Below are 8,389 nucleotides of genomic sequence, written 5' to 3'. Positions count from 1 at the left end.
ACCGTCCGACAGTCGACGAGCATGTCCACATTCAAGTCGATATAATACAAACAATTACATACGATAGAGTCCATGCTCAAGATTACCGGACCACAACCTGACCTATCGATCTCGACTTCCATGACATGCCACCATATTTTTTGCCGCTTGCTTTTTTCTATACTATATCTTCTTTTGGTTGCCGGAGAGCCCGGACCTCGGAGAACCCGGCCTTCTTTTACTTTTCATTCAGTGTGCATGCCTCCTCTTTGCATAGCCTAGGCCAAGCGAAGGTGGGTATCTGATACCATTGACTACTCCAAGTCGCTTCGACACCTTCCTATCTTCCATTGCATCGCATTTTTGTGGTGCATTGAACTAATAAAAATTGCTATTAAAACCAATGATGATGATGGACACAATACAATACAATATAAACAATGTCGAAGGGCAAAATGACCGCAACCGCTCGACACGAAACACGCGAAAAACACGTAGTGTTTACTTCTTGCCAGATTCACTGAACCGGCGTTGGTAGGGCTTCATGCTCGAATGCAATTTTTAACTTCATCTACAGCAGGGGTTCTCAACCCGCGGCCCGCAGACGTGTATTTTGCGGCCCGCGACATCTTTCATTATAAACGCAATTACAAATGACACGGTATTGTTACAAATTAATTTTGATACTTAAGCTCTTTTATCGCACCGTCTTTGTTTCGTTTGACTGCTCATTCTTGAAGGCAGTGGTTTTCAAACTGAGGGGCGCGCTCCTTTTGGGGCGTGAAAGCATCTGAAGGGGGCGCAAAGCTGCGGTGAACTGAAAGAAATTTTGCGCTGCGCGCAAATTATCCCCAATTCATAGTTATTTCTCTGTGTATAGTCTGAATTTCATATTTGAGAATTCTCTAATCAACGTCCATAACCTTCCATGCCATCAAACTAGTCGTTTGTACTGCTAGAATTCTGGTTGCATTTTGCTATATGACGATAAGGGGGCACGAAATTTTTCCCTATAAAAAAGGGGGGGCGTGTCTGAAAAAAGTTTGAGAACCACTGCTTTAATGCGTTCTCGTTTCTTGATATATGCTCGACTTCAGATTGTTATTGTTTTGAATCGTTATTCGGCTTGACTCTGGTTCAAGAGAATCCCGCCACGTAGTATGCCTACACTTTTAAAGAGTGTTTGACTCCCTGCGAACGGTTGTTGAGATTGCCGACGACGTTACAGACGCATCGTTTAAAATTGCTTCGAATATCACTAAACCCAAGAAATCTGATATATAAGGTGTGACTTCAATAAAACCGTAACATACTTTGCGAATATTTGCTGTTTGCGGAACTTAGCAGCAAGGACAACATCACCTGACAACTTTCGAAGATACAGTCGTCTGATTCAATCGTGACCAGACGAGTAACATCAAATATCAGTCAATCTTTTATCGCATGTTCTGAAACACGTTGCCGCGTAGACTACTTTAACCCAGCCTTGGACGAATCCACCGACATTGCATAACTAATTATAATTATCTGGTTGAATTTTATCAGAGTGGACATATATACAGAGGACATACTGGCTGGGCAAACGTGGGGAGGGGACCAACGAAAAATATCAACTTGACAAATATGACTTCTGTAACTATTGGTGCAGGGCCCCAGGCATGGGCGGAAAGGAGAAGGGTTGATTGGTTTGCTCAGAAATGGCCTCAAACAATAGACGTATTCTCATATCACTCAGAGCTCAATGTGATAATGGCCTCTGTAACGGAAAAGCTATCGTAATTTTATACTTGCTCGCCCACGCATTGGAACAGAGAGTTCGGCTCTCTGGTGGAAGGATTTGAAGTTCCATATACCATACCAACTTGGCAACGAATGTAATGCACGCTCCATGAAGGGATTTACATGCGCCGCTAAAAGATACATATTCTCACAAGCAGCAGATGCAAACTTACGAACGCTGTCCATTAATGCTTTATAATGCATAAAAATGTACTAAATGCCCGTATACGACTGGTAAATAGGCTACAATAGCCTAAATTTAATAGTAGCCCATGAATACAAGGTAATATTGTTCTGCGGCCCGCAGCGTCTTTTGCTGTTAAAATGCGGCCCGTTATACAAGGAAAGTTGAGAACCCCTGATCTACAGGGCCTAGCTCACTGAGATGTATAAACTATAAAAAGCTAAGCCTGTCTGGCGAAACGAGAGATTGGCATTGGGACGCAACAATGCTGTCTGGCGAAACGAGAGAGTTACTCTCTCGTTACTCTCTCGTTTCGCCAGACAGCATTGTTGCGTCCCAATGCCAATCTCCATAACAATGAAAAATTCGAGGCTCATTGTGGGAGTTCCAGGGCCACGAGCGGAATAAAACTTATATTTTCGTAATCAGTGCTGAGTCAGCTTTCGATTGATACCAGTTTTACCAAATTTAATGGTCGGCAAGCCGGTCAAACATGACTGTCAAATTGCCTGTAGCCAAATGGAAATTGTGACGTGATACAATTTCATTGAGGCGTGAGATTTGCTTGTGTCGACACCATATAGGACACTATGATCCGACAGTCGTCGAGCATGTCCGCAAGTCGAAATACAAGCAATTTATTCTAAATGAATACTAGTCAGAGTGCAGGATTACCGGACCACGACCGAACATAGGCCTATCGTTCTCGCCTTCCGCCACATGCCACCTCATTTTGTCGCTTGCGTCTTATATTCTCTGCATTACTTTTCATTCAGTGTGCAATGTGCATGCCTCTTCTTTACCTCGCCTAGGCCAGGGGTTCTCAAAGGGTGGGCCATTGCCCACTGGTGGGCAAAAGGAGCATTTGAGGTGGGCCACAGAGCTATTTGGAATATTGTAGAGCTAGTGCAAATTTGGTTATATTTGTTTTGTTATTCGCGCAACAATATATTCATATTATCAAATTATACGTATGCTACCTTAAGTTTTTCATCGGACTCTGATGGGACGTAATGGCACGTCCTATGGAGTCACAATCTACAAGTCGAAAATGGGTGGGGCTAACGGCAACTAAAATAATTTCGATTATATATTAACTTAAAGTTAGTGCTGAAGTGATCAAGTATTCTAGCAGGGTCGTGTGCCGTTGAAATGGGTGTGCATTAAACTCGGACAGAAGTGTATTTGATGCAGATTTACGGTACCTTGTCAGGTCGTATTATTGCAACATAAAAATAGCCACAATCGCAATTTATTAACAATTCAACTCTCTATCGAAGTATACGGCACCACCGCAACGAATCGTAATGTATTGAGAATTTAGAGCAGCACATTAATGTTTGTAATCGGTTGAAAATATCCGGCCTTGTACATAATGAAGGGGTGACATGAAATTACGGTTACCATATTTTTGAATCGGAAAAGGAGGACACTTTTTCAAAATTTTTAAACCCAGAATTCCGGAGAAAGATCAAAGTGAATACGGGGATTAGATTATATTGAGTTTCGCGACGTGGGTGGAACAGCGGCCATATTAATGTACATAAGAGTTATACGATCTATTCTATGAGGACCGTAACTGCCGCACCTAAAACTCCCAATTGGGGGAAGCTCAAAGGGGCCCACATTTCTTTGATCGTTTGTTTGTTGTTGGAGATTTATTCAACTTGAAAATTTTCGTCACGCCTTGAACAGCACTATGACTCTAGTATAGGAGGTGGGCCGCAGAACATTTTCAAACCGGAAAATGGGCCACGGGCAATGAACGGCTGAGAACCCCTGGCCTAGGCTATGGTGGGTGTCCGATCTTTAAGGATACTGCAAGTCGTTTCGACACTTTGCCGTTCTTACGGCGACAAAAAAGCCCAGCAAAAGACCCGACGAAAGAAAGCACTCACAACGCACAAGGAATGGAAAGAACTAGTAGAAAAGGCCTTGGCTTCAAGAAAAGATCAACATCGAAAAGAACTGTGACATCGGGCACTCTAGAGCAGTGGTTCTCAAGCTTTTTCACTGTGGGAGCCATTTTATGAACCTCAACTCTGTCGGGAGCCGCATGATGGCACGAATAACGTAATTTATTGAGAATAGAAAAATATCATCAAAAATGGTATCAACGAAATGGTGTACGGCTAAAATAGCGACGGCCTTAATAGCGACGGCCAAAACACCGACTGGCCACAACAGCGACGGCCATAACAGCGACGGCCAAAACCGCGATTGGCTCAAACAGCGACGGCCAAAACAAATACGACAATTTCCCCAGACGACACTGTGACAGCGGGCACTCCCCATACGGACAACTTCCGAAACGACGTTACCCAGCCACGTCCCTTCACCGATGGTATACCGAGGTATACCCTTCACCGTTGAAGCCGATCGCGGATGATTTACAATTTACATTCTTCCAGATAGTAAATAGATAGTGATCACCACAGATTTAGCGTCACAACATGTTTATTGAGACTTAATCCACAATCTTTCTGAGTTCCGAGAGCATGTGAATTGAGTTTGGATGAACAAGGCGTGACGCTAAATCTGTGGTGATCACTATCTATTTTGCAACTTAGTGCGAAACTTGAAATTGAATTTGATTTTTCACAAGTTTGTCATAACGAGGTTTCATCGTGGAGGAAGCTGTGCACAAGAGCTGTTTCAGATGACGATCAGTCAATCGGTTGCGATATTTGCTTTTGATCCTCACTAATTTGCTGAAAAGGGCTTCACATACATAGGTTGAACCGAACATGCAGGCATTCTTCGATGCGTTAGCTATCAGGTTGGGGTATTTTTCTTCAGGAACAGCACCCCAAAATTCAAGGAGTCCATTGCTTTGAAACAACAGTCGCAATTCTATATCGGACTGCAAGTCCAGCAGTTCCATCTGAAAAATATCAGGGGCAGTGGCGGCATCTACTGCCATTGGGTTTGAAAATATATTCATCAGGGGTACGGAATGATGCATTCCCTCTATTCGACGTTTAAACCCGTCAATCAAGGTACTAATAACCTGGTCATATGTTTTGAATGATCCATTCTGTCGGTGGTTTGAAAGCGTTACAAAATGTGTCGTAACACCCTCCTCTAGGTGCTTTCTCCAAAGACAAAATTTCTCAATGAAACCAGACACTGTCCCGTACCAGGCGTGACAGAGCTTGTTATTTCCTTGTAAGTTCCGATTTAGTGACGACAGGTGTGAGGTAATATCCACCATGAACGCCAAGTCAGCAACCCAGTGTTCGTTTCCCAACTGAGGGATGTCTTTCTTTCCTTCGACAAATATTTTAATCTCAGGAAGTAGCGCGTAAAATCTTTTGAGGCATGCAGCTCGGCTTAGCCATCGTACAGCGGTGAACATGATCAAGTCTCCATGGTCAGCATCAATATCGGTGAGAAAAGCCTTGAATTTTCGATGGTTAAGTGCGTTTGCTCGAATCCAATTTACGGTCGATATTACTATATCTGTCACATTGGACATCTTTAATGATTTAGCAACAAGACTTTCCTGGTGTATAATGCAGTGTTGCCAAGTCACAGCGTCAAGATTCTGTTCAGCACGCCATTTGTTGACGAGTCCTTGAAGACCTAGATTTTTGCCGAGCATTGCTGGGCAGCCATCTGTCGCCAATGAATATAATTTCGATGGGTCTAAATGCGCTTCTTGAAGAGTAGCATGAAATTCACGAAACATGTCGGTTCCCTTCGTTGTGCCATGAATAGATCGCAAAGTAAGAAACTCCTCGCAAATCTTGAAATCTGGCATGACTCCCCGGATGAATACAGCTAATTGCTCTATGTCGGTAATGTCGTTAGTGCTGTCAAGAGCAAGCGAGTAGTAAGAAAAATCTTGCGACTTGTGAATAAGTTGCTCATGCAGATCTTGGGATATGCAATCGACACGACGCGTTACTGTATCATTGCTAAGCTGCAATTTTTTAGCTTTCTGCTGAATGGCAGGAGAACAATTGTCTTCGGTAAACAAAACAATAGCCTGCTTCGTAATTTCGCCATCAGAATATGGCTTCATATTGCTGGCCAATAGATGACTGATCTTATATGTTATTGTTACCTCTTCGGGTTCTTTTTTTTTAAAAACATTTTTCCTTGTTTGCTACGCTCTGCTTTCAGACATTCTAACTTCCGTTTCCTTGATTCACCTTGATAGACGTCGTATTTTCCCGCATGTGTTTTATAATGCCTCTTAACGTTGAAAGATTTTACACCGTTTATTATTATAGGGCACAGAAGGCATTTCGCTTTGCCGTTTTCCTCAATTTGAAAATACGCCTCTTCCCATTCACTTTGAAAGGCCCGATTTTCTTGCACAAGGGTGCGAGATTTCTTTGCAGGTTGATCTGAACCTGACATTATCATTGAACCAAAGTCTCCGATATTTTCTAACGCTATCAAGATCAAAGCAAAGAGTAAGAAAATAAAGTACCTGCAGTTACCCCAAACGTTGATTGTCTTATTGACCGAGTCTCTTGTCACCCGTATTCTAATATGAGCCGCCGTCTCGAGCGAAATAAACTTCGCCCGTCTCATTACAGACACCTGATTAGGCTTAGGTCAGACGGTCAGAGCCTTCAGTAAAGCAGTAAAGGTTCGGATTTAAAGCCTACCGAAATTACTATCGGTAATGTTACGTCACAACCCGTACAACTTGTATTACGTAGGATTCTATTGTGATCAGGGAATGACCTTCGCGTCAGTAAACGTGAACATAAACGTACATTTGTTGTGTTGAAGGCGCGATTTATTTATGATCATGAATAATTAGAATTTCCGTAGAAGCATCAATGATTTCACATCGTTAGTGAGAGCCGCACGGAGAGCAGTCGAGAGCCGCATGCGGCTCGGAGAGCCGCGGTTGAGAATCACTGCTCTAGAGTAAAGGATCGCTGCCGATGCGTGTCGTTCGACATCCTCCTATCTGTTCATGACATCGTATTGTGTCTTATCGCATTGTATATTGTGTGTGACTTATTGTTCAGATGAAAAATATGACTCAGCGATGTTATGTTATGAATGATATTCAAGCAGGCGGCGCAGGTTCGATTCGCGCCGTCGGAGGTTATTCTGGGTCCCACGTGTCACTGTTCTTATACGGCGACAAAAAATAACAGAAAAAAGACCCGCTAAAGAAAGAAAAAGAGCAAAAAAGAGCTTCTAAAAAGGACCGACGAAGAAAGAATAATATCGAAGAAGACTGTGCCATCGCGGGGACTAGGTCGAGGTGGATGCCAGTTCAAGAGACCCCAACTGGTTGGTCGTTCCGCAACCCCCTATCTGTTCATTACATCGCATTGTGTGTCTGGTATATCGCATTGTGTCTCGTGCAAATGAAAATAAATCTGACTATTGGACGCCTGGACGCACCTGGGTTTTGGCGATGTAAAGAAAAAGCATACACACTGGAGAAAAGTAAAGCGGAGAATATAAAAGGCGAACAACAAAATTTCCTGATAGGCCGAAAATCCGATCTGCAGAAGGTGTAAGGAAACTGAACGAACCTTAATAACTGCATGCCGAAACAAAAACGCGGCAACGCAGAAATCTTAATCAACGATTACTTGAACGAGGTCTGCGTAGTGTGATAACAAATCCTGGTTCCAGCTGCATCTTATCAATAATCGTTTCTCATTCCGTCACAGCGCGCGAGATGCCCGAGGCTATCGAGAAAGTTATTGAACAGGATAATCAGATTCTTTTCTGCCGACTCGGTATGTTAGACGAGGCTGTCCGAAAGGAAGTTACGCAACTTGGATTATGATTTTTCAGTCAGGGGTACTCAAACCGGGAGTAGCCAAGAGAATTTTCGGCGATACGCGAGCAACTGGACTGTGAAAATTTTTTTACAGAGACTTTAGCAAATATGTGACAATTTAGAATAAATTTAAGCTCATCAAATGCAGCGTTCAAGTCAGGTTCAGGTCACTTTTTTAAAACTCTTGGGTGATATCGGAGATGCTGCAGATTCATAATCTATTCACTTTTCACACTCTAAGCATGTTTATTCAAACAGATAAAAAACAAGTTTCTGGGCCTATTTTTCAATTATCGGCCCTTGAGCAAGTCCTATATAGAATGTGTCGAGTCATATGACTTGGTCGAGTCAGGCGCAATGCAGGGTTGTCACCAAGTCACAGGGCTCCCAGTCACAAGTCAATCTCACTTTCATAGTTTTGAATCGAGTCAAGTCGAGTCACTTTCAATTCACCACCGTGTCAAGTCCGAGTCCAAGCAGAGGGCCGAGTCCGAGTCATAGCATTATGACTCGAGTCCGAGTCCCAGTCATTGTGTTGACTGCTCAGCTTCCAGTTAAAGTCCTGTTAAACCCACTTTTTTAACTCCGTTTGATGATATCGGATGGTTCGCATTTATAGTATACTAATTTTCCTCACTTTTAGCAGATTCTGGTCGCATTTTCAAGTACCATAGTACCAA

At 42.9% G+C, this 8,389-nt stretch overlaps 1 long non-coding RNA gene across 1 annotated transcript in view; it reads left to right on the top strand.

The window, feature by feature from the left end:
- The window catches only part of LOC145437866 (uncharacterized), a 430,122-nt gene that overhangs the window by 208,655 nt on the left and 213,078 nt on the right, over positions 1–8,389 (top strand). The window lies entirely within an intron of this gene.

The sequence above is a fragment of the Botryllus schlosseri genome, chromosome 4, assembly GCF_051294905.1.
Source record: "Botryllus schlosseri isolate E-star chromosome 4, Bs_hap1, whole genome shotgun sequence".
In the NCBI taxonomy this organism is placed as follows: Eukaryota; Metazoa; Chordata; class Ascidiacea; order Stolidobranchia; family Styelidae; genus Botryllus; species Botryllus schlosseri.
This window is presented reverse-complemented; position numbering and strand designations above follow the sequence as displayed.